At 36.0% G+C, this 25,513-nt stretch overlaps 1 long non-coding RNA gene across 4 annotated transcripts in view; it reads left to right on the top strand.

Annotated features, from left to right (window-relative positions):
- The first annotated feature begins 2,438 nt into the window (after positions 1-2,438).
- Positions 2,439-25,513, top strand: part of LOC308652576 — a 104,754-nt gene continuing 81,679 nt past the window's right edge. For all 4 annotated transcript variants that reach the window (XR_014022826.1, XR_014022827.1, XR_014022828.1 and 1 more), the window contains exon 1: positions 2,439-2,570. This is a non-coding gene — a long non-coding RNA (uncharacterized lncRNA). The remainder of the gene's footprint in view (positions 2,571-25,513) is intronic.

Genomic DNA, 25,513 nt, shown 5'->3' on the forward strand with positions numbered 1-25,513 from the left:
AGGATCATGCTAAGGATATGTTTAGTAACTGAATAGAGGATAATTAAACAGACAAATAAATAATGAAAATTGTCATCAGCCTATGAATCAATTTTTCCTATTTAATGTTCAAAGATTCATAGGTAATTGTTTCTCACAATGGATTTACAAAAAAACTATCCTAAATGGAATGATGAAAAAAAACATGATATCAAGAAGTACTTAATTGAGTTGGGGCAATAAATGAACATGTAATAAAGTGGAGGCCATCCTAGTCCCTTGATGATCTGCTGGCCTTCCCTGACCTTCCCATTGGACACTCGCAGCTTATTGAAAACTGTATCCCTAGTCCTGCAGCTCTGACTGCTCCTTCGACACTGCTCATCCTCTTCCTCCTCCTTAGGCTCTATCTGCTACAGTCCCATTTACCTCCTCAGTCCTCTTTCTTTTTCTTTCTATCCTACTTTGCCTTCCTATTTCCAGATTCTTGATTTTTCTTTAGATCTGAACTCCCAGCTTTGGTTTCTGTGCCCCTCTTCTGCATGTGGGTTTCCATAGTGCTTTACTGTACCCCGAATCAACACACGGTAAACTTCAGGGAAGTTTATTGTTATGCATATTATTATTCAGTACTGTCATTCCAAGAACATCTAACTGACTATTAGAAGACACTGTCTTCTAGCACCAAAATCTAACAATGATGAGGAATAAGATAATGATTTCCTTGTTTGCAAAAGGACATAGTTGCAAGGTATAGATTACTTACAACTCCCCCCTTACAAAAACCTGTTTGAGCATTAGTTATATGATTACTATCTCAACTGAAGTGCTATGGACTAAATATTGAAGTGATATGGACCAAATAGGTAATTTAATTTAGATGAAGTCATGAGGATGGCCTCCTGTGAAGGGCTTAATTAGTATCTTTATGAGAAGAGAAACCAGGGGTTTTGTGTTCTCTCCTGCTGTCTGTCTTTGTACTATGTGAGGACACAGAAAGAAGACAGCTGTTTATAAGCCAAGAGGAGAGCTCTCACCAGCAACAAACCAAAGTGCACCTTAATCTTGTGGACTTGGAGCCGCTAGAACTGTGAGGGTATACATTTCCATTGTTTAAGTCACCCAGTTTATAGTATTTTGTTATGGCAACCCAAGCTGACAATGACAGAGTCCATTAAAGGTAGTTTTTGACAGAGAGAAAAAAATGTATTTGTAAATAAGTCATTGATTAAAAAAAAAAGCACAGATTTAGGTCTTTAAATTTTAGAAAATAGAAACAAAGGAAATGATCTCACAGTTTCCTGATGTCTTTCTGCGTCCAGTTTCATGTCTTTCTACTATTCTCCTTGAATTCCATGCAAAGGTGTTTTTTTGAAAGGAAACTTGCTTGATTATATTGTTCTAATCCATCTGCCTCTGGCACCCATTACCCTAAGGCACAGACTGCTATAGCAGTCAATTCACCTACAAAAATCTCTCTTCCCTTTATTACTTTGCACAGGCTAGTTTACTTGTGATCTCTGATTTCCTTCTCCTCCCTCTCTTCCACTCTTTTAATAAATAAATTCTAGCCAGCTTTCAAAACTCAATCAGGGCTTTATACCTTCTTTGGAAAGCCTCTCCTAGTTTATTCAAAGTTTGGAAGGTATCTGTACTCTGTGATCCTACCACATTTGAGTCCTCTCCTTCAGGTCCCTATGTTTTAAGAGATTTTTTTTAAAAATCTGTTTTAGTAAACTTTCCATTACTGTGACAAATATCTGAGATAATCAATTTAATAAGAAAAAAAAATATTTGCTTTAGCTCACAGTTTTGGAGGTTTTAATCCATAGCTGAAGTGTTTGGGGGCAATACACAATGGCAGGAGTCTGTGATGGAGTAAACCACTCACTTCATGGCCAGGAAGCAGAAACAAGAAAAAGAGGAAGATGTTGGGGTCCCACCAATCCCATCAAGGGCACACCCCCAGTGACCCAAGTCTTCCCGCTAGGCTCCATCTTAAAAAGCTTCCACCACCTCTGTTTTAGTCAGCTTTTTCACTACTATGTCTAAAAGAACTGACAAGAATTCACTGATTGGGTTAAGGCTTTCCTAACCTCTAAACCTTCTTGCATTGTCTCACACATAAACTTTTGGGGGACACTTCACATCCAAACCATAACAAACTCCTAATAGTGCCATGCTCCGGACCAAGCCTTTAACCCCATGGATCTTTGAGGGACATTAAGGATCCTAACTACAGCATTGCATGTCTCTGGCACAATTTTTAAACTCAAAGGGCCAGGGCAACTTCTCTTCATTATCTACCTAGAGCTTTAACCAATAACTGGCATGTGAGTACATTTGAGTTTTCATTCGGAAAGTAACTCAATGAGTTCCCAGGTCTTTCTGACTACTTTGATTGCTATGACTCATAGTCACATGCCCCAAACTTATTTTTGTACCCAAGGGTTGTATCTCTCCACTTCTGATGCTTCCACAGATTTTAGTCCCTCTTGTTCTTATTTACAAAATGCTCTTCATATCCAGTGTTTCTGTGGGTTTCAGACAGCACGGTGTAAGGAGCTCTTCATTTGGGAAGAAGTTTTCAGGTAGGAAAGGAATAATTCCAGAGAATTTCTCTAGTCCCTCTGAATTTACTCTTCAATCCCAGAACAGAATAATCTTCTTAGGTTTTGTTCTCTCTCTCTCTCTCTCTCTCTCTCTCTCGTCTCTCTCTCTCTCTCTCTGTTTGCTTTCCTCCCCTTTTCACAATTAGGTGAAATTAATGTGAATTAACTGCCAAGATTAATATGAATTAAACTGTGTTAACACGAATTTAGATGACAAAAAACATCTTTTTAATTACTTCACAATCTTATGAAATGTTGCTTACTATACAATGAAATTGCAAATACTTGTTAATTTTTTCTCTTGGATCCTGATAGAGTTTTCCTTTAGATGGTACTGAGGCAGTTCAGACAGCCCAGCTGTTTTTAGAACTGTTCTAAAAACTCACTGGAAATCAATTTCTTGGTCTAAGACTGATTGACTGACTTTAATATTTATGAAACTTGGTAATGTTTTTTTGATGCAAAGGTTTATCTTAGAGGAAAATGCACTTTTCAGAGAATTTATCATATTTAGACTTTCAAATATGGTCCTAAAGAGCAAAACAAACACTTTTATATCTTAAGATTGTGGGTGATTTGCTTTTTACTTGGGGGGGGGTTTATACAAGTGCCTCAATTCATCTTATTGCAACACTCACTAAACTAAAACTCAGAAGAAAAATTTAAAGATGATTTTTATAGAAGTGACATCATTATATAATACATTGGCTTTTCATATTTTCCAAACAGATACTTGCATATAACAGCATAGAAGTTAAATAAAAAAGTTGAAATTAATCCAATTCTCTATTTTTCTTTCCGTTTTTTTTCTAACCAAGCTTTTTATTGCCAGCTTTTACTTTGCATAATAATATTTGATGAATTGTCCAGGAAAGACCCAGTGGGCACATTTCTCTTAGAAATAAGCCTCTCTGTGCAATAAGAGGCCAAATTCTAGGGCAACATGCTTATGTAATCATGTAAGACTTTCCTCATTGCTGAAGTTTACCACCCTGGGCATTTGCCAAATATGTAAATATGTAGAGGTCAGTGGTCACCAGAGGATTGAAAACACAAATCATTCTATTCAAGTCCATCCCTATTTTTAGAAAAAAACAATACCAACTTAAAGAATCTATCCTTCTAGTAATAGCCTAGTAATATCTTGATATACTAAATCTATTACTTAATGTATTTAATTACTCTGAATTTCACACATGGGCCAGAATTGTGAACTTTAGAATATTTTTTATGGTATAACTTCAAAAAGAATTTCAAGAAGCTATGAAACCTCTTGCACATTTCTTTTGAGACATAAAATATATCATAATTTTAAATTCTATTGTAGAATTCGTATTGTAAATTTTATTATTTAAAATAATTATACAAAATTGATGGCAAAATCTGAAATAAATATTCTACAAATAAAGATCAAAGATAATAAGGTACATTTCATTAGAAATGCATCTCTTGATAAATTATTTATATTAAATTATATCTCTCTCAATTATTTAATGGATACAAGGATGAATATATTTATTACTAGAAGGACTCAGGGTTAGGTGGAAGTCAACAACAAAAAAGAGGGCATTGGGCTACTACAAAACATGAGATTTATAAAATATTATTAACATTTCTTTTTTTGCTAAGAGCATTATTTATAGGAGAACCCATATGTATTTTTAATTAAAGGATTCCAAATCTAATAAATATACGGTGAGGATAAAAAGGTCAAAAGTTAATGAATGAGAGCAATTTATAAGGAAGATCAATGAAAATATTTTTAAGAATCTGAATAAATGGTTTAGAAAAAATAAAATATTAACTAATTTAAATATTTATTTTATTTTAAAGTATAATATTGATTTGTAAGAAATAGTCATAAAACTTTAATCTCTTCATTAATATCATGAAAGATGAGATGATTAACAATATTCACCAAGTACTTTTTTCCTATTGAGAAGGAAGACAGGGTGTGTTTTTTTAGTAGAAAACAATTTCTCAGCTTGCTTTCTATGACTATCCTAATAGAAAGATAGATTAAAAATAGGTGAATGGAAGGAATGATGGATATAAAAGTGAACAGATTGATTTAGGAAATGATAAGTGCATGAATAAATGGATGGAGGGATGGAGGGATGGAGGGATGGGTGATGAATTGTTTTAGTTAAGCTTTGAATCACCATGGCCCAAATACCTGAACCAGAACAACTTAGAGGATGGAAAGTTTATTTGGGCTCATAGTTTGAGAGATCTCAGTCCATTCACTGCTGACTCCATTGCTCTAGGCCCAAGGTGAGGCAATAAGTACATTATGGGGTAAGGGCTAAGTAATGGAAAGCTACTGGGTTTATGGTGGGGTCAGGAAGCAGAGGAGTCCAAGAAGGAGTCAAAAGAAAAATGAATCTTCCTGGGACATGCCCCCAATGACTGATCTCCTCTAGTCATGCCCCACTTGCCTACAGTTACCACCCAATTAGTCCACTCAAACTAGATGGACAGATTAGAGGTCAAGGGTCACCAGAGGATTGAAAACACAAATCACTCTATTCAAATCCATCCCTATTTTTAGAAAAACAATATCAACTCAAATAATCTATTCTTCTTGTAATAGCCTAGTAATATCTTTCCCTGTTATAGCTTTCATATTCCAATTATTATACTTTCTACATTCCTGCATCTCACAGGTGCTTTTGGGGGACATATCATACTACACTACAACATGGGTGGATAGATGAATGGATGGGTAGATGAATGAATGGATGGGTAGACAGAGGGAGCTCATAGCCTTGCCATGAAATTGGGCACTGGTGCCTTTAATATTTCTTTTATCTTTCCTTTTTTTCTTACATTACCTTTATTGAGGTTTATGTTGAGGTTACACTAGGGTCATAGAATTATCACAGGAGTGAGGGAGTATCCTCTTTTTTTCATGTATTCCCGGTGAAGAGGCCTCAATATTTCTTACTAAAGATATTTGCTTTGCTTCGACAGACCTATCCCTCTGGGTGATGCTTTCTTTGACAGAACTTCTGGTTTGGAATAGGGAAATTTTTAAGCAAAAGTTTAAATTTTTGTGATCGAAGTATAGAACTGCACAGCTATTCTGAATTAAAGTACCCCAATTCTAAAGCACAGGTTTTGTCCTTATATTTAAGACAAGAAAAGTAAAGAGACTTTAATGTGAGTTCATAGTGTGTTAGTAAAGGAGTTGTCAGACAAAAATATTCCACAATGTCCCTTATTTCGTACCCTGGAAGGTTTTACTGTCTATATATTATACCATAATATGATTCAGGATGGATGGAAGCTTCCCCTACTCCCTTTGGAACATTGGGAAAAGAATAATTCTGTGAGAGGAATTGGGAATAAGAGAATATGTCCCACAGTGTGAACATAGGAAAGTTCTACGACAAATTAGTTTTCAGAAAGAGTAAATAAATGGAATTTGGATTCTAGAAATGATCACCCTTACCTATACATGACTATGAGCCTCATTGGAAAATCTCTCCAGATACTCAGAGGCAGGAATAGCAGATATTAGTCCAGACAGCCAGAAATGTTAGAGGAACTCACCAGTGGAGGAATTACAAATCCCTCTTATTCTGGAGATGCCATGACCCTTAGAGTACTGCCAGTCCTTTCTACATGTACACCTGCCCTCAAGTCTCCCCCAAGCTGGACAAAATTAAGATCCATTTGAGAGAGTGGTTGCCTTGAGTTTGAATCTAACCCTTTCCATCTCCCATCATTCCCAACCAGAACAGAAGGGATCCCAGAAGATTTCAGGGAAATCACGTAGCAGGAGGATACATAAGAGACAACTTGCTCTTTTTTTTTCTTCATAGATCACCTTGTTCTACTAAGAATTTCATTTTTATAAGTTTTCAATTGCTATTTGCCGAGAGCCACAGCCGAGTGGGAATGGCCCCTGGCATTTTGCCAGAAGTAATGGTTGAGAGGTGAGCCATTAAGATGATGATAAGTAAGTTAAGCTGTCTATAATTGCTGTGACTGGATGATGCTGGAATGAAACAGGCTGTGTAATCAATTGTATACAGATCCCTGCTGTCCTCCTTGGGAGCCCGCTACTTTGGAGTTCTCGCGAGGATTCCTGGGGAGTTGGTTGGTGAAGTTCTGGTGGGAGGAGTTCCTCGTGGGTGGCGTTCAGGGGAGTTTGGAAATAAAGTTTGTTCCTGCTTGAGTGGCTCGTGATTTGTGCCCAGCCAGACTGCGGCAGCTATTAAGCTGCAGCTTTCTTTCAAAGTTCTTGACCAGAACTCTCTCTTATGCACAACTTTTCCCTCAACACTGTGAAGATAGCTTCCTAATCTCTGATGGCAGAGGTCCATCTTTCCCCGTGATGCTTATTCTCACTAACACTGGCCTTCTGCTGGTGTGACCACCACACCTTGATGGGATTTCAGCAGCAGGAACATATCAAATAAAATATTTTTTTATTTTATTTTATTTTATTTTTTTTTCTCATTTTATTTTTTTATTTTATTTTATTTTTTTTAATTATTTTATTGTTGGTTGTTCAAAACATTACATAGTTCTTATTATACCATATTTCACAGATAAAATATTTTTTTTAAAACAATGTAACACTTGAGTGTAGATAGGAAAAATTATTTGGAAAGATAAAGTACCTATGAATGGGTTACTTTTTATGGATAAAGGAAAAGCTCTCAGGTTTACAGGGTATGGGGTTCATTACCTTTTATATTTGATGCTGGGAATTGTGTCCTCCACAGGTACAGTATAGCTGAAAATCACGAGGAATAATCCATTGTTTTTTCTATCCTATGTGGAATAATTCCTGGATTTGATACTAGGATGAGTTCTGAAAGAGAGTTTCATAGTTGGACACTGCTTCTCGATATCAGGGCAATTTCACATAAAAAAAATTACTCTCTCCTCAAAAAACTTCTTTTAATCAAGGAAGCTGGATTTGTACTCACAAGACAATGAACGCCATTTAACCTAAGAAGGATTGATGACTACTCATTAAACTATAACAGGTACTCTATATATGAGATAATATATTACATATTATATGTAGTATATTAATATACATTAATATTAATATAATATAAATTTTCACATGTCAACATGTATGATTAATATATATTTATGTTACATAAAATAAGCTGAAAGGCCTTATTTTGCTTATTATTTTATATTAAAAAATGATGCTTAGATGGCTAATAACTAAAGCAAAGATGACTCAATTGATAGATGAAGGATTTGAGATTCAAATCCAGATGTTTTTAGAAAAAATAATCTCCTTATTATTTCTTGGAAGCCAACACCTACATGCCCTGGGGACTCTGGGTTTCTTGCTCAGCTAATCTTGGGAGAAACAAGTTATAGACAAGAAACATCAATACATGAACTCTAGCTGTATGACTTGGAAATCTTTTAACCTTCTCATAGACTCATTTTGTCATTTATAAAATATAGATACCAATATTTTCCTGTTTATCTTCCAGACTGACTCAGTAGATAAATGAAGCCTAAAGACTATGAAGTGCTTCTAAATCTGACACATAGAACAAGAACTCACTTTGGATATTGTCTACTCCAATACTCAGAGATTACTGATGAAAAAAATAGGATCAGGAGAATAAAGTGAGTTAATGGAAATAAAACAATCCATTAAACCAGAAGTATATTGACACTTTCTAATTTCTACGGCAATGCTTTTAAATCTATGTCAACCTGGCTTTCAACAGGAGAAAATATTGTTACCAATTTTATTACAGGCATTGCCTTTATCATCCATTATTGATACTCTGGTTGAGAGAGACTGTACCACAAACATCAGTTCTGGGTGGTTGATTTCTCTTTGCCATTAGTATATGTCCAGCTAGTGGTGTGTCTTTTTTAGCATAAGCACTATTTTGAGCTGATGATTTTGGCAATCAGCAGACACAGGAGCAGCTCTGAAGAGTAGCAGTTACATTTGTAAGGGAAATTTATGTATGTAAAGAAAATCTCCATTCTAAGGGTACCCAATTTTCCCTCATTGCACCAGGAAGAAAAGGAGGATAGAATCACTGGAAACTCTTAGCACTGAGGAGGGCGCGAGCTTAAATCTGTACAACTAACCTACCCCTTGCTTAAGGTGTTTTCTAGCCATTTTCTCAAAAACAGTGCTTCTCTACACCCTTCTTTCTCAGCTTCAGCAATGATGGCATTTCAACCACCCCTTTGAGAATTACTCACTCCCTGGCTATCTTCATATATGTGTGAAATATACATATTAATAAACTTGGTTTTTTTCCTTGTTAATCAGTGCTTTATTAGAGAAATCTCTTCCAACTTAGAACCATGTTGGGCAGAGAAAAAGTCCTTCTGATCCCCACTAATATATTGAACTTGGAGTTTAGCTTTAACTTAAGGTGGAGGAGTTATCTAGAGCACACACTAATTTATTTAATGCATCCTTCAGTTTCTTATACTAGTCCCTCACAAGGTCCAATGTGATTCAAAGAATAGGATTTAATAACACCTTTTGGAAGTATGGCTTTAATTTAACAAATTAAATTCTCAGCTATAAGAAATTCTATATACTGAATTTCCTAGGAAATACAAAATATAATAACAATATTTGCATAGTATCTACAGTATATAAAATATTTTCATACATAAAATTTCATCTTACTGGTTTCCTATCAATGCTTCAAGTTATTCTTCAATGGCTAAATGTGCCCTAGGTGTAGACACAAAGAGCAACCTTGTACTGTAAGTAGAGCCGGTGTTAGGATTATCAGTGTTTTACAGAATAAACCAAAGTTCACAAAGATTAAGCAACACACCCAAAGGCACATAACTGATTAGTAGCAAAGCTAGAAGAGATCGCAAGGGATTTTATTTTCATCTTTTAAATTATAAAATTAAAATATATTCATACTATTAAAAAAGTCAGTTCAGAAGATATTAAATGGAAAATACTAGTTCTCATTCCTTCTTATAACTATGGACATTGACAACAGGCAACTATTATTTGTATTTTCTTGGTTGTTTTTCTAGGAATACTTTTTCTCTGCACATGCAACCTCCCTACAGGAATGTGGTTATCAATCTACACACTGTTCTGAATTTGATTTATTCACTTAAATATATTTCCATGTTAATAATACATGGATCTATCTCATTCTTTTTAATAGATGTACCATCATTTATTTAACCCATGCTCTATTAAAAGGAATTTAGAACTGTTCTATTCGGTTTCAACCTATGTTCTTTTTATTCCATTGGGAATAGAATAAAATCTGTTTCTTTGCACAAAAATAGTGACACGTTCCACCTCTGCCTTAGACTCCAAATTGCTAAATCTAGTACCATTGTCCCCCAAACATTCTTCGAATGGGTAATAAATAAAGTCTGCTTTCTAAATGGCTGCTTCCATATCTAACACCTACAAAGAGACAAGTTTAAAGTTTGGTCTATATATGTCAACATTTTTAGCCAGTCTGTAAGGTCTGTTTCCAGAAATGTCGAACTCTATATTTATTAAACTATTTCATTAGCCAAAGTTCACATTCTTGGGGGAGGACTTGCTATCTATTATTCTAAAGCTAACTTCTGGACCACCCACTCTGGCCAGCGGATAGGAACACATTTTACTAACATGGAGTTTCCTGTTTTAATGATAGGACTGAGGCATGGGATAAGGGACTCAATTCCTAGAAGAAATAGGTTTGGTGGATATAAATAGGTAAATGATTACTAAATCATGCTCTGATAGCAGATGGAATAGAGAGAACAGAAATATCTCAAATCTGTCTCCTAATCAAGAGGTGGTGATCCTCATCTCAAATTTAACATCTTGTTTTACTATGCAATGCAGGACTTGGTATTGATTTCTTATTTGCAGAAGCTTTTGTTCTTGTCAGTCATGAGATCTATGACAAAGGGACCCTAAATGGCTACTACTTTCATGGTTACCAAAGGGGCTTCCTCTCTAAGGATATAACCAAGCCAGAAGGCAACAAATTCACTGATCATGCATTTCATCAGCTGTTTGCTGGTTTTCTCATAGATAAAGGCTATCTCTGTAATTATTTACATAGGTATGTTTATTATATTACTAACTATAAACTAGTTCAAAATAACCAGAGAAATACATAAAGATAATGAAAATAATAGCTGAAAGTAGAAAGTTACCATAAATATTAAACTGCTAGAAGTTTTTGCAAATGGATTAATTGTATTTCGACCAATAAGGTTGTGTCATAAAAGTTTTATTTGAGGACATTGAGTAAAATTTCCACTTTGTTCTTAGCTATTCAGGCCTTTGGAGGTAGTCATAGATAAGGTCTAAGGCAAACTATGAAACAACTGAAAATACTTAGGAGAGAGAATTTGATTTAAAAATTCAAGATGGAAATTGTTATAGAAATCATTCCCCATATAATTTGTTGGAAAAGTGGGTATGACAGAGAGGTTCAGAGCATGCACTCTCAGAAACAGTTTACTTGATTCAAATCCTGGTTCTATCTCCCATTAGCTGTGCAACCCTGACAAATTACCAAGCCCCTGTACATTCTTTCTTTGTATGTACATATAGATAATAATAATTATACCTGCCTTACAGGGTTGTTGTAAGCACTAAATCACATTTGATGCACATATAAATGTTAGGAATTTTTAGTAGTAGATTTTGCATATTCCTTCACTCACCAAAAAGAGAAGGAAAATAAAAAAGAGTAGTATCTTACACGCCTGGTTTTTCATATTGTTATATTGGTTTTAAAAGTGTTATTTTTCATTTCAGCTTTGTTTAGAAATCAGATTTCACCAAGTATTTTATGTATTCATATTTATTTATTTTTGTTTTTTTATACAGGGATTGAACTCAGGGGAATTTAGCCACTGAACCACTTCCCAGCCCTTATTTTTATTTTGAGACAGGGTCTTGCTGATTTGTTCAGGATCTTGCTAAGTTGCTAAGGCTGGCTTTGAACTTGCAATTTTTCTGCCTCAGCCTCCTGAACTGCTGGGATTACAGGCATGTGCCATTACACCCAGCTAGTATTTGATAATTTTATATAATATCATGCACAATATTGAGACATAAAGTGATTTAATAGATGCATCAGTTTAGTAAAGAATAACTTCAAGGTCTCAGATGTACACTGGCTCTTTAGAGCTGTAAGTGTGGCTCTTTAATGAACTTGTAAATGATTGTAATTTATCATATTGATGTAATTGTAAATGATTGTATTGATGTTATGATTAAGGTTATATCATGTCATTCAAAAGACCTAAGCTACTAAAAATATATTTCAGCCTAGACTCCAGTGAATTTATTTCAAAAACAGTAGTGAAATCCAAACTATAATTTCTAATAGCCTTTACCTATATTAGAGAAGTAAACTCCAAATTTGAAAATAACTTCAGTATTTGAATCTTCTAAATTTTTATTTTGAATACTCTTTTAAACTCTCAAACTCTCTTGCAAGTAAATATATGCTACTTGTCAGTTTCATTGGTAGAAATTATTGAGATATTGACATGGCTTTATAAGAATTGTATGCTGGTTACTTTCCAAATATATTTAGTATCTTGGTATTCAGGTGATTTATTCTAAGATTTTTTAGGGATTGAAAATAAACAATTTCTTCTTAAATATATGCCAAAATTATTTCATTTTTTACATGATTTCCACAAGTATAACTGAGTCTTTGAAGTCAGAAAAGAGATGCTTCAAGTAAGGGATTTGTATTTATCCAAGCAAAGTCTCCCTAGTGCATTCAATAGTGACTTGAAAACCCACCTTTATATAGTTTTGTATGACTGAATTATTAATGATACAACCAGATGGAAAAATGAGTGGAATTCAATATCTTCAATTATATTCTTCCATTTGAAATTTATCCTAAATTTGTATATAAAATAGCATGTGTGGCCTACTGAAATGGCGAAGATAATACTTAAAAAATGTAGAGAAATTCTGTCTTTTGGGTAATGTTAAAAGAGGAGAAACTTGAAAGGAAAAGGATATGAATGAGTCCTACATTTGAGTGGAGTGAGGCAAGGAAAAGGAAGATCAATTCTACCACTTCATAGATAAGAGGATTAGAACCCAAATCTTAACCTGTGTTGCATAAACTCTGGAAGATGTCCCTCCATAAATAGTCTGCAATCTGCCAACTGAAAAGCAGGTTGAGAAACTAGATTGATAAACAGATAAATTTCTACAGAGTTTGAAAAGGTTAAGAATCTTTCCCACATATTAAATAGCTAGATACTTTAGCCCTTTCTTACTGATATTGTAAGAAAGTTGTGAGCCATATAGTAAGTTAAGGGAAATTTTTTTAAAAAATTAAAGATAGTTTTAATAAAAGACTAATGGTAGGTAATAATGAAAACACTCCATATTAAAAAGAAAAATAATGCTTTTTAATACATCTCTATGAAATCTAGATTTTTCCATAATGTTCATTGGCATCTACAGAGAAGTCAATACCATTCCCACTTTTTGTTTGTTTGTTTTTACTTTTATTCACCGATGATTCTGATGTTGCAGAAGCATTCAAGGAGAAACGAGCTAATACAGACAAGTTCTGGGGTATTTGCAGTATACAGTGCCACCCCATAACCCACACATACTCCTTGCTGATAGAACTGGAACCCCCAAATCACATTTGTTCCATGAGATTGTGCTTCCAGACACAGTTGACTGGAATAGGAGTCCCACTAATCCTGACGTCCTTATACATGCTGGACAATTTCTCTCTCTCAAGCTAGATAATCTCTCTCTTTCTCTCTGCCTCTCTCTCCTGCCCCCACCATCTCTCTCTCTCTCTACATATTTCACCTTCTCTTTAGACTTTGGCATTTGAACTGAAAACACACAAGCTTAGAGCTGTAAGATAATATCCTGTATCTTCTGACTAGAAAGGCAGAGAAATAATTACAGGGAAATAAGGATAAAGTAGTAGCATGAAGAAAAACAAATTTTTGTGAGTCAGGGGGCAGGGAGAGAGATAGATATTGATTGAGTCCTGGTGGAATTTCTGGGTTTTTTTTCCCCAGTCCTTTATGGCCCTGACCATACTTCCTGCTCTAAGGATATCTGAGAAAGCCTGTACTCTTAACAGTAACTTTCTACTTTTCTTCTCTTATTACATAGTCTTGTCAGGACCACTATCCATATTAGAAAGAAGAATATTTAGTCTCTCAACAAATATTTCCTGAATGTGTACTATGCCCAGCATAAGGTATCATGTTTGGGATACGAATAAATGAACAAGGTAATCATGAAGTGGAGCTCATAATCTGAAAGGCCAAAATTAATGATGATCATTAGTAGAACCTATACATTTTACATGAGCATAATAATAACATCTATCTGATCTAATGGTATTGAGGAAAATTTTCATATTTAGCCTAAGACTAATGGGTTAAAAGTTTGAAATGTCAAGCTTTTTCTGTGTGTGAATTAGAAATTAGCCAATGTTATTTACCTACTGTAAATTCCAAATACTTCTGGGAAAGAAGCATATTAAACAGTTTTCCTCCCACTCTTGAGTTTTCATGGGTAATCGGTATACCTGGAAAAGCAAAAAAAGAAAATCAAAAGTAGGAATTTTATTTAAAATGACCTTGAAGAGCCATAGACATATTTCCCACCCCCTTTCCAGTATGCATGATTCCAAGCATACAAGAATTTCTTTCAAACTCAAAGGTTATGGTAACATTTCAGGTGTTTAAGACAACCTAAACTTAGTAAAAATAATTTGACCTCTGGAGAATTAATATCTCTTTATGTTGGATGAAAAGAAATTACAGAAAACCAAAGTTTGCCACATGGGATATAGAGCAAGAAGTAGATAGATTTCATCTTTAGGGGCTCTGGCTCCAACTTGATTAATCAGCTTAATCAGAAGTCTTTGTTTAATTTTATTTTCCTTATCAACTCAAAGCAAGACTTTTCAGAGCACACCATCTGTGTAAACACAGCAGTTGTAGGTGAGGGGAGACAGATTCCTCTCTGTGCTGCTGTCTTGCTTAATTTCTTCCTTTTAATTATGGCTCAGCTAAAGGGCACAGGCACAGAATAATTTTCTACCCACATTTTATTTTAACAAAAAGAAGACAGAGTTTTAAATGCTAATTAGTATTAATAATTAGCTAGGTAAGTGCAGAGAGAGAGAGAGAGCAGGCCAGGCAGAAATAGCTGAATGACGGCCCCAAGGCAGGAAGGAATGTAAAAGGTTGTTATATTTGGACAGAGGTACATGGAGGAGGAGAGAGAGAAGAGACACTAGAGACATAAACAGTGGCCAGATTATGCAGGGTTTTGAGGCTATAATAAGAATTTGGAAATATATCATAAAAGTTATCAAAAGGTTGGAAGCAGAGAAATGGTTTGATCAGATCTGTATTTTATAACATGGAATAGAGGAAGCAGAGATTTTTACACACACACACACACTCTTGTTAGAAAATGATTGCATTAATTTGTGTGACTTGAGTTACACTAATAATGGTGGTTATAACAGAAGTGTTAGTTTTTTTTTGTTTGTTTGTGTATATTAGGGATTGAATCCAAAGGTGCTTAACCACTGAGCAACATCCCCGCACCACCCCCTTTTTAAATTTATTTTTTATTTTGAGACATCCTTTTGCCATGTTGCTTAGGGCCTTGCTTAGTTTCTGCAGCTGGCCTCAAACTTGGAATCCTCCTGCCTCAGCCTCCCTAGTCGCTGGGGTTATAGGCATGCACTAACACACCTGACAGAAAAGTGAATAGATTTGAAGGGAGTTTTAGAGGTATAATTTACTGACTTGGTGATTGTGTCCCAATAAGAGAAGATAATTTGAAGGGATGGCTCTATTTGTAGGTTGTGTCATTTCCTCTGATTAGAAACACAAAGAGGGGTAGGTTTTAGCTTAATTCACTTTCGTTCATATTGAGCTTGAAACTCTCAAGAGACAAATAACATGAGAAGCTAAGTAGGCACGTGTGAAGCTTATAAAAAAGCAGATATAGGTACACTTTTTAAATTTAATATTCATTAGCATGTAGGTAGGTGACAGCTATATTGATAGGTAAACCTGAGAATTTTTAAGATTGTACAAAGTTGGAAGAAATGAAAACTGACATGAAGTCCCAAGTTGATCCAAGATTCAAATGTCCAGCATAGGATGAAGCTAACAAAGGAGCCTAAACAGAGAGAACCAGAGAGTGGGAAGGCAGCCACTGAGAGAACTCTGGTTAGATGGGCACGAGTTTTTTAGAGGAAAAATTTCTAAATAATTTCTGACATTTTTTGAGGTGTCTCCAATTTCTCTTTAAATCCATTGATCGTGAAAAATCAGTCAGTAATCAGTGCTACAGCCATCTGTATGGCAGAATTGCACTAGAACACAGGTCTGCTTTCTCCTAGCGTGGAACTCTTTCTTTTCTATAATTGTCAAATGGTATTGTTTGGTGGTTTTACCCAAAGATTTTTCAGAAAGTCTGTGAAAGGGCACAACACTTGGCAAGCAGAAAAAATGCTAAATGGCAACTGGCAGAGGATGAAGATTTCAGAATTCCTAGCTTATATTTGAGCTGTATTCGTGTACCCAGGAAGCCCTGGGAAAGATTGAAGTATTTGCCCTTCCAGAAAGAGAGTTCAGAACTTGCACACTCTGAGTCCCCCTGGACACTAGAGGGCTCCAACCCCACAAGTGAGTTTGGAGATCCCCGTGCCTACAACAGTGTGTTTCAAAGGCCATGAAACGAATGTATTTCTGTATAATCCAGCCATACAATAGAGTTAGTGTTAGAAACACTAAGGAAAAAAAATAGATGCAGCAATTATATTTCTCTCTGCTTGGAGGTCTTTTCCCAACTGTATATAATTTACACAGGTTGGCAACTTACAAAAATTTTTGTTAGCAAATTACAGTGTACAATTACCTCTTAATTCTGTTTATCCTTGTTTCTTTACCCTCTTGTTCCTTAGAACAATTCCATCCTTCTTCTTCATGAAGTTTGCAGAGAGCAAAAAGAAATTAAAGCAGAATATGGAAACTCTGCTCTTTCCTACCCTTAACCCACTATTCTATCACCAACATTTTTTTTCCAAGTTGCTTCTTAACACATATAGACATAAAGTTATTTTCAGGGTCCCAAATCAGGACTATACTCTAATAATGGAACACAACTTTTAAAAGTGAGATGTGTCCTCACCATGTATTGTTCTCAAATATTTCAAGGATTTTTTTTTAATATTTTATTGGTTGTTCACAACATTACAAAGCTCTTGACATATCATATTTCATATATTAGATTGAAGTGGGTTATGAACCCCCAATTTTACCCCCAATGCAGATTGCAGAATCACGTCGGTTACACATCCACAATTTTACATAATGCCCTATTAGTAATTGTTGTATTCTGCTACCTTTCCTATCCCCTACTATCCCCCCTCCCCTCCCCTCCCAACTTCTCTCTCTACCCCATCTACTGTAGTTCATTTCTCTCCTTGTTTATTTTCCCATTCCCCTCACAACCTCTTATATGTAATTTTGTATAGCAATGAGGGTCTCCCTCCATTTCCATGCAATTTCCCTTTTCTCTCCCTTCCCCTCCCACCTCATGTCTCTGTTTAAAGTTATTCTTTTCTTCCTGCTCTTCCTCCCTACTCTGTTCATAGTTGCTCTCATTATATCAAAGAAGACATTTGGTATTTGTTTTTTAGGGATTGGCTAGCTTCACTAAGCATAATCTGCTCTAGTGCCATCCATTTCCCTGACAATTCTATGATTTTGTCATTTTTTATTGCTGCATAGTACTCCATTGTGTATAGATGCCACATTTTTTTTTCAAGGATTGACTAACTCTAAGTGCACTGGGTTTGGGAAGCTATCAAACATGTATTTTTTTCCTTCTGAGTGTCTTCAGGACTCATATTCAAGTATGGGACCAGAAGAATCATAAGATGCAGGCTGCAGGTTGAATCTTTCTACTCTGCGCTGTACTTATTGAAATGATGTCCTGAGATTCTTGGGTATGGCAAATATATATATATATATATATATATATATATATATATATATATATATATATATTTCTCTCTCTAGGAAGGTGGACTCTCCAGGCAGAGAGTCAAGTAAGAGGTTGGTCTTTCTTTTCAAAGTGAATTTAATCTGCTCTGGAACTAGAAAGTTCAAATCCTCAACTGACCTTTAGAGGATGTTAGGTACTACCGGCTCATGGCTTCACTGACCCCTCTACCTTTAGCAGATTGCTGATAAAACAAGCCCACCATTCAAGTTAACAATCAAGTTGAATAGCTTGGAAAACCCCAGATAAGCAGAATCTCATTTGTACACAACCAATAGAATGTGGGAGTAAAGAGTTAGTATAAACTATCATCTGGATCTGGACTGTCCCCTAAAGGCACATGTGTTAATGGCTTGGTCTCCAGTTGGATGCTATTGGAAGATGATGGATACTTTAAGAGTTGGAGTCTAATGTGTGATCTTCCAGGCATTGAGGGGCATATCCTTGAAGGGGATTGTGCCCCTGGTGTCTTCCCTTTTCTCTTTCATGTCCTGGCCATGAGAGGAGCATCTTTTTACTCTGCCAGGTGCTTCCCATCATGATGTGCTTCTTGACCTCAGGCCAAAAGTAATGGGGTCAAATGATTATGGATTGAAACCTCCGAAACTATGAGCCAAAATAAACCTTTCCTCTTTATAAATTGATTAAGGTGTTTGTTCCAGTAACAGAAAGCTGAATCACACACTGTGCAGCCTATTATCAGTTAGCTGGCAATGCAACAGAATCACACCAATTACATTAGAATGCCATCTAGTCATTGCTTGAGCTATATATGTATATTTCTGTTTGATCAATTTCTCCATGCTAGGTCATGTAGGAGGGTGACTTCCATATTTGTTATTTCCAAATATATTTTATGGTACTAAATGTGTATTCGAAAATACAAATGAATGAACTGTAGAATTTTGACTGATTGTGTTTTTTAAACTTCTCACTATATATACTATTATATTATACTTGACACCATTTTTAAAATTCAGAAAATGTGTTTCAAATTGTTATTGACAAAATATCATAATCAGACATCATACCCGGTGTGGATTTTACTCTGTATATTTAGTTTTAATCAAATGGCATCATCTTTGATCTGAGAAGATTCTGAAGTGAACTAGAATATGTAAACAGAAAAATGAAATATCTTCTCTTAAAAGCCATTGTTGGGATGCTTTCCAAATGCTTTTGATGGCCAACAGAAGTAGGTATTACTCAAACATAGTTTGAAGGACAAGATGAAGACGAATATTTTTTATAATTGAAACAACAGGTGGCTATACCTTTTTAATTATAATACAAATACAAACATTTAAAAACTGGCAAGAATATCATCTCTCAACAGTTCCCTTTGTCCATTGAAAGCTTTGCTATTGGGATAATGGGATTGTATGGAAGATTTCTGCCCATTTGTTTTAATTTCTCCTCCTTTCTCCACGTATTAGTCATATAATAGCTCTGGAATCACTGGTAAAGATAAAGATGGATATTTCCATTTTTAGCTGTGGTCTTGTTTCTGCACGGAGCTTTTATTAGTTTTCAAGTGAAACTTGTTCATAGAAGACATGTGGGTTGTGAAGGGGAGGCAAACAGTAGGGAGGGACAGGGGAAAGTTGGCAGGAAAGAGAGCAGAGTGGAGACAGCATCCCAAGAAACATGGCTATTTGAAGAAAATGCTGTGGTCCTAACAGAAAACGAATCATGTGTAAACAGAAATGACATCATAAGTCACTTCTCCTTCTACAAATGTCCAAAGCCACAGGATCTTTATCTACTCTAAATCAAGCTCATGTGGAATATTCCTACCATTTACTGTGCCAAAGAGAATCTGACAATAAATATGCCTTGATCTGGCCAGTGGGATATATGCTACCAAAAAAAATTGAGACAGTTTGAGCAGTAGTAAACTCTGGAGGTAAGCCATTTGTAATTCTTTGTGTTCCTATTAAATATTATGTGTGAGTCCTTAGGTCAGTTTCAATTTAATGTTTTGGTGAATTACTGACTGGATGTATCTGTTTGCCCTGTGGGTTACAGGCATACATTGAATATCAGGAAATTTAATCAAGTGATTTGCCAAATCTCCATCAGAGATGTGTCCTGTGCATGTTTGTAAGTTAAGAACACCACCTAAAGTATATAGATCTACATCAGTACAGTGATACATTGGAACCAGAAAACAATGATCAGCTCTAACAATTAAGGTGTCATAAATATATAGCTATATTTCCTATTTATCACAATTCAAATATAATTTCTTATATTCCACTCTCAGAAATTTGAAATCCCAACTCAACCCATCTGTCAATTTGATTCTTTTTATATCTTGGGACCCAAGACACTGGTTTGAGTTTTGGGAAAAGTGTAAATGGAGGAAGTATATATTCTTTAAGAATAAGTGAACCTACGTTAGTAGAAATGATCTGTAATTCAAAGCCTTCCTACACTAGGAAGCCATAGTATGATAGTTTGGAAATTGAGACTCAGTTCATATGGAACTAAGTATTGAGTTGTTTTGTTGTTCTTTAATTCAGTCAATACTCCAGATAATCTTTGTAGATACAAAATTTTAAAAATCTATGTATAATTAACTATTTTCACATACTATCTTCAATTTCTTCTGGACAGTAAAAATATTACAGTGAATAAGGTGAGCATTTTTTATTCCATCTTTGTTTAAACTTGGCCAGATTGGGGGAAAAAAATTTTTTTATGTGTATGTTTTTTACTTCTCTGATTTTTGCTAGATGCAAATATCAATTCTAAAACCATGCTTTAAGAAAGAAAATGTAATTGTCCATATTGTTTTCTGCATGGCTGGCTTATTTAAGCATTATGTAGAATGAAGTGTTTGCTAGTCCATGTATATATTTTCTTCTTTTAAAATAAGGCAACTTAGAACATAGTTAAAATAAGGAAAAGATTTCCTTCAGCATGACTCTCCCTGCTGAGCAGTGGCCATAGATTGAGATTTCCCAGTTCTTTTCTCCACCAGAAAGAACCTTGTCTTCCTTTTGAGAGGAATGCATAAAGATGCATAATCAGTCTCCATCTTGCCAGGCCAACCTTTCAGGCATTGTAGAATATATTCATATTTCCCTCCTGCTTTCCTGTGCCCCTTCTGAGCATCATCACTGGTCAATACAATAAACTTCTCATGTGCCAAGATAGTTTTCTTGTCAGAAAGCAAAGGTAATCTAAAAATTCATTGTTAGCTCTGTTGGTGGAGGTTGGACCTCTTTTCCATGTATCATGGGAAAGGGAAGAGGGGCTGGCTACCAGAAGACATTTATCCATACAGGTCTACATAGACCCTGTGCTTTCCTGTATCATAGCTCCTACTACCCCATATTGTGTTCTCCCCTGTAGAAACTGTGATCTCTTATAGGTAGGGTCCATAGTTTCAACATTTTTGCACCTTTCACAAAAAAGAAAGGTCAAAAGCAAAATGAGGTTTCGTGAGTTTTTGAATGAATGAATGATATCTAATCTTCTGACTGATATCAGTCTTCCTCACACACGTTTGAAAGGTGACCTCTTATTTCATGTTCCTCGGGTATCCCTTTCTGTCACTCCAGGGTAAACACTCAGCAGAATGAATGTCACAAAGTCACCTGTGGACCACTCTGGATCTTTCCCTGCAAAGGGAAAGGATGTGTCAGAAATGTGAAGAAACTTTCCTTTTTTGTCCTTACTAAAACTGTATATCTGAGATTCCTCTTGGATAGCAAAGAGACCTTACATGAATCGACCTGGCCACCAAAAGATTGTTGTAAAGGAGATAAGCTGATATATCTGATTATGGGACCTAATGTCTCAATCTTTTGCAGATTACTACTGGTTCTTTTTCTTTTTTTTTTAAGAGAGAGAGAGAGAATGAGTTTTAATATTCATTTTTTTAGTTTTCGGCGGACACAACATCTTTGCTGATATGTGGTGCTGAGGATCGAACCCGGGCTGCACACATGCCAGGCAAGCGCGCTACCGCTTGAGCCACATTCCCTGCCCTCTTTTTTTTTTATTATTGATTTCTGTTTCTTGTTATATAGTGCAGGGGTTGGCACTATGACTTCTGACCCAAAGCCAGTCAGGTGCCTGCTTTTACCAATAAAGTTTGTTTATTGATTTATTTATTTTAGAACAGAGCTATTCTCTTTTGTTTTCTCACTCCAATGGCACAACTGAATAATTTGGCAGACACCCTATATACCCACAAAGCATAATATATTTACTATAAAGTAAAGCCTTTGATATAAAGTTGGTTGACCCCTAATACATAGCAAATACAGTATCAAAATATTTAATTGGCTTTTGGGTGACTTCTTTAACCTCTTCAAGGAAGGCATCAGATCACAGTGCAATAACTGTGGAGTGAAGGTTCAGACAGGTCATGAACAAATCCTAGCACCTCTTGTAATCTCACATAAATCACTGTGGCACCCATGGGGTGTCTACTAGACCTCCTCTATGGTAACCTGACACAGGGGCATAGTTGGATGAGCCTTCTGGACCCGACTTCTTTGGATCCAGAACCATGCTGGCAATGAGATCATGCTTCCCTTGGGATGCTCCCAATCAATGATTGTACATGATGAAAAAAAATGGTCTTTAATTTCCTCATTTGTAAAAGGACACTAATAATGATAATTACATCATAGAGATTCTGGAATAATTAAGTAAATATGGTATGCAATATTTTTGGCAATATTTTGGGGTAGCTCTTGGCACCCTCTCACATATACCTTTGCCACCACAGCCTTTGGAATGGCCACCAGCCAGTTATTTCTGTTAGGCCTCCTTCTGCCTCTTCCTCACCACATTGTGACAGTGTTCTAAACTTTGTGGGCATGAACAACCTTTCCTTTCTTCCAAGACCCTTTCAAAATTAACAACAGGGCTTTTCAGTGAGTGATTATAGCATAGCATCCTGAAAGAAGAGACATGCATGAAATCCTTTCTGATGTATAAGGCATGCACTGCATTAACTTAGTCTTAGATAATTATGAGTCTAAACAAACAATGCGTAGGAATGTAAAAGGGGCTTCTTATTGTACGCATCATCATTATTTTCTCTTTTTCAGCCCTAGAAATCACAGCATGACGGGTAAATTAGGACCAAAGACACAGTACTCCTAGGGAACTTGTGAGAGTAGCTTTGAAGACCCATTTCCGGAGACCCAACAGAGACTCCTAAGGCTACCATGAATGCCCTAAGCTAGTAGCTTTGAAGCAGGAAAGCCCCATTTCCCTTTTACAGTTAATCATAGCAGAAGTGGCTTGAAGTCTTGCCAAAGGGTGACTGAATACCCCCAGCCAGCGAAGAGACACTTTACTCCCTCACATGAAGGCAGCATACATCTGCTGTGAGCTGGCAGAAGTGGTGCTGTTCTAGGAGTCTCTACTTCCCTTCCTTTCTCCCACCCCACGGTTGGAAGATTATGTTGGGGTTATGCCTTGAAACCCTACCGCAGGCAACTCAGCAAATGGGTTGGGGCAAGGCATTGCTGACAGTTGGTTAACAGTTTTGAAAAATAGTGGATTAGAGGTTAGAATGTCCCTTAGGATCTTTGTTACCAAAGGACTTATGTCATTTACTGGCAAATATTATGGCCATGCTCAAAGGAAAGGACAGACAGACATACTACATTTATTTGGATATTAAAATGAAATGCATTCTATGTTGCTAGTTGGCTTCCAATAAAAAAATGGAAATGGTTTGAATTAAGAATTTGTATTTTTCTTCAACAGATCAGTATTTAATGAAGGATAAGCTTTCTTCCTTGGTAAAGTGATTACTGGGCATTGGTTTGTCAAAAGTACTTATTTCGTAAAATCAGGACTCAAAAGTTCTACTAAAATTTTAATTCACGCCAGGTGCGGTGGTACATGCCTGTAATCCCAGCAGCTCTGGAGGCTGAGGCAGGAAAATCACGAGTTCAAACCCAGCCTAAGCAACTTAGCGAGGCCCTCAGCAACTTAGTGAGACCCAGTCTCAAAATAAAAATAAATAAATAAATAAATAAAAATAAAAAGGGCTGGGAATTTGTCTCAGTGGTTAAACACCTCTCAGTTCAGTCCCTGGTACTAAAACAGAAGTTTTAATTTAAAACATGTCATGGAACTTTTCCTCCTCCCCTCTCCCCTCAGCCTTTATAACCCCAGGGTCTCCATTGGCTGAAAAGCTCTTGATCTACAGTAGTTTCCCTTATGCATGGTTTTACATTTTGTGGTTTTAGTTACCCATGATCAACCACATTTCAAAAATATTAAATGAAAAATTCCAGAAATAAACAATTCATAAGTTTTGAATAACTTTTATGACAGTATGCTGTTATAATTTTTCTATTTTATTATTATTGTAGTTAGTCCCTTACTGTACCTAATTTATAAATTAAACTTTATCATATATATATATATGGAAATTATATAGGGTTTGGAAGTTTCAGGCCTCTACTGAGCATCTTGGGACACACTTCCGCAAAGAAAAGTAGGGGGACTACTGGTACTTGTCAATATTCAGGTTGTACAATCACTTGTCCCCAGGCCCTCATTGGGCTCCAGAGGTAGCATAGGGCTCCATCAAACACACCAGGCCCGATTTAGCCTCTGGATCTCTGAATGTGCAGCTTTCAGTCCTGGGGAACTCTTTACCCCATTCCTTTTTATTTTCCTCCCTACTGTTTTAGTCAGCTTTTTCATTGCTGTGACTTAAAGACCAGAGCAGAACATTTGTAGAGAAGGAAAGGGTTATTTAGGGGCTCACAGTTTCAGGGGTCTCAAGCCACAGACAGTAGGCTCCATTCCTCAAGGCTCAAGGTGAGGCAGGACACCATGGCAGAAGTGTGTGGCAGAGGGAAACAGCTTACATATTTATCAGAAAGCAGAGAGAGAGCCTCCCCTCTTCAGATTCAAAATATACACCCCATAGCCATGTCCCCTATGAGCCAATTCCCCCAGCCACATGCCACCTGCCTCTAGTTACCACTCAGTTAATCTCATCAGGAATTAAACCACTGATTAGGTTAAGGCTATAACCCAATCATTGTTTCTCCAAACCTACTAGCACTGTCTCACATGTGAGCTTTCTGGGGACACCTCACATCCAAACCATAACACCTACCTTGTTCATCATTTTGCTTGAACATTTCTTGTATTTCTTGACCCCCCAACTCCTAACTGCACTCGGCTATCTCTTTTCTTCAACAGTTTTGTTTTGAGATCATATGGTGTGAATCAGAGACTGGATTTGCTCCATACAAAGGGTCAGCAGCCTCTGGCCAAAACCTCCTCACCACCTGTGTTTGAAAGTAACTCTTTATTGGGGCCCACGGTCCTGTTAGTTTATGAATTTTCTATTTCTGCTTTCTTGCTACAGTGGCAGAATTAGAAGCTGAGACAAAGATTATATGGTTAGCAAGGCCAAATATTTATTCTCTGACCCTTTGTAGAAAATGATTGCCACCTGTGGTTCACAAATTTTAGAAACTATGTATCTTTGAGTTTGAGCACAAATACGCAGATTTGTAACGAACACCCAAAGGTAAGGGTTTGGGTCATTAAAATGTTTACTTTTCAGTTTCTTAAATCAAAAGAGAATTTTCTACTTTAAAACATGATTTATAAGAGTTTAATTTATAATTAATATTTCAGAATGTGTCCATCATATAGAACCAGCTATATACGAATTAAAGAAGAGGCAGTCTCTAGATTTTATTTCTATAGGCAACTCTTTTATATTATATTAAGTATATAATATATACTGTGGGCATTTAAAAAGTGTTCAAATATACTTTTTATTGTAAAATGTATATAACAATATAAAATTTATCATTTACATAAATTTTAAGTGTTTACATAATGACACTAAGGTACATTCATA

This window comes from Spermophilus citellus, assembly GCF_964194105.1.
Source record: "Spermophilus citellus genome assembly, chromosome: 6".
NCBI classification, from domain to species: Eukaryota; Metazoa; Chordata; class Mammalia; order Rodentia; family Sciuridae; genus Spermophilus; species Spermophilus citellus.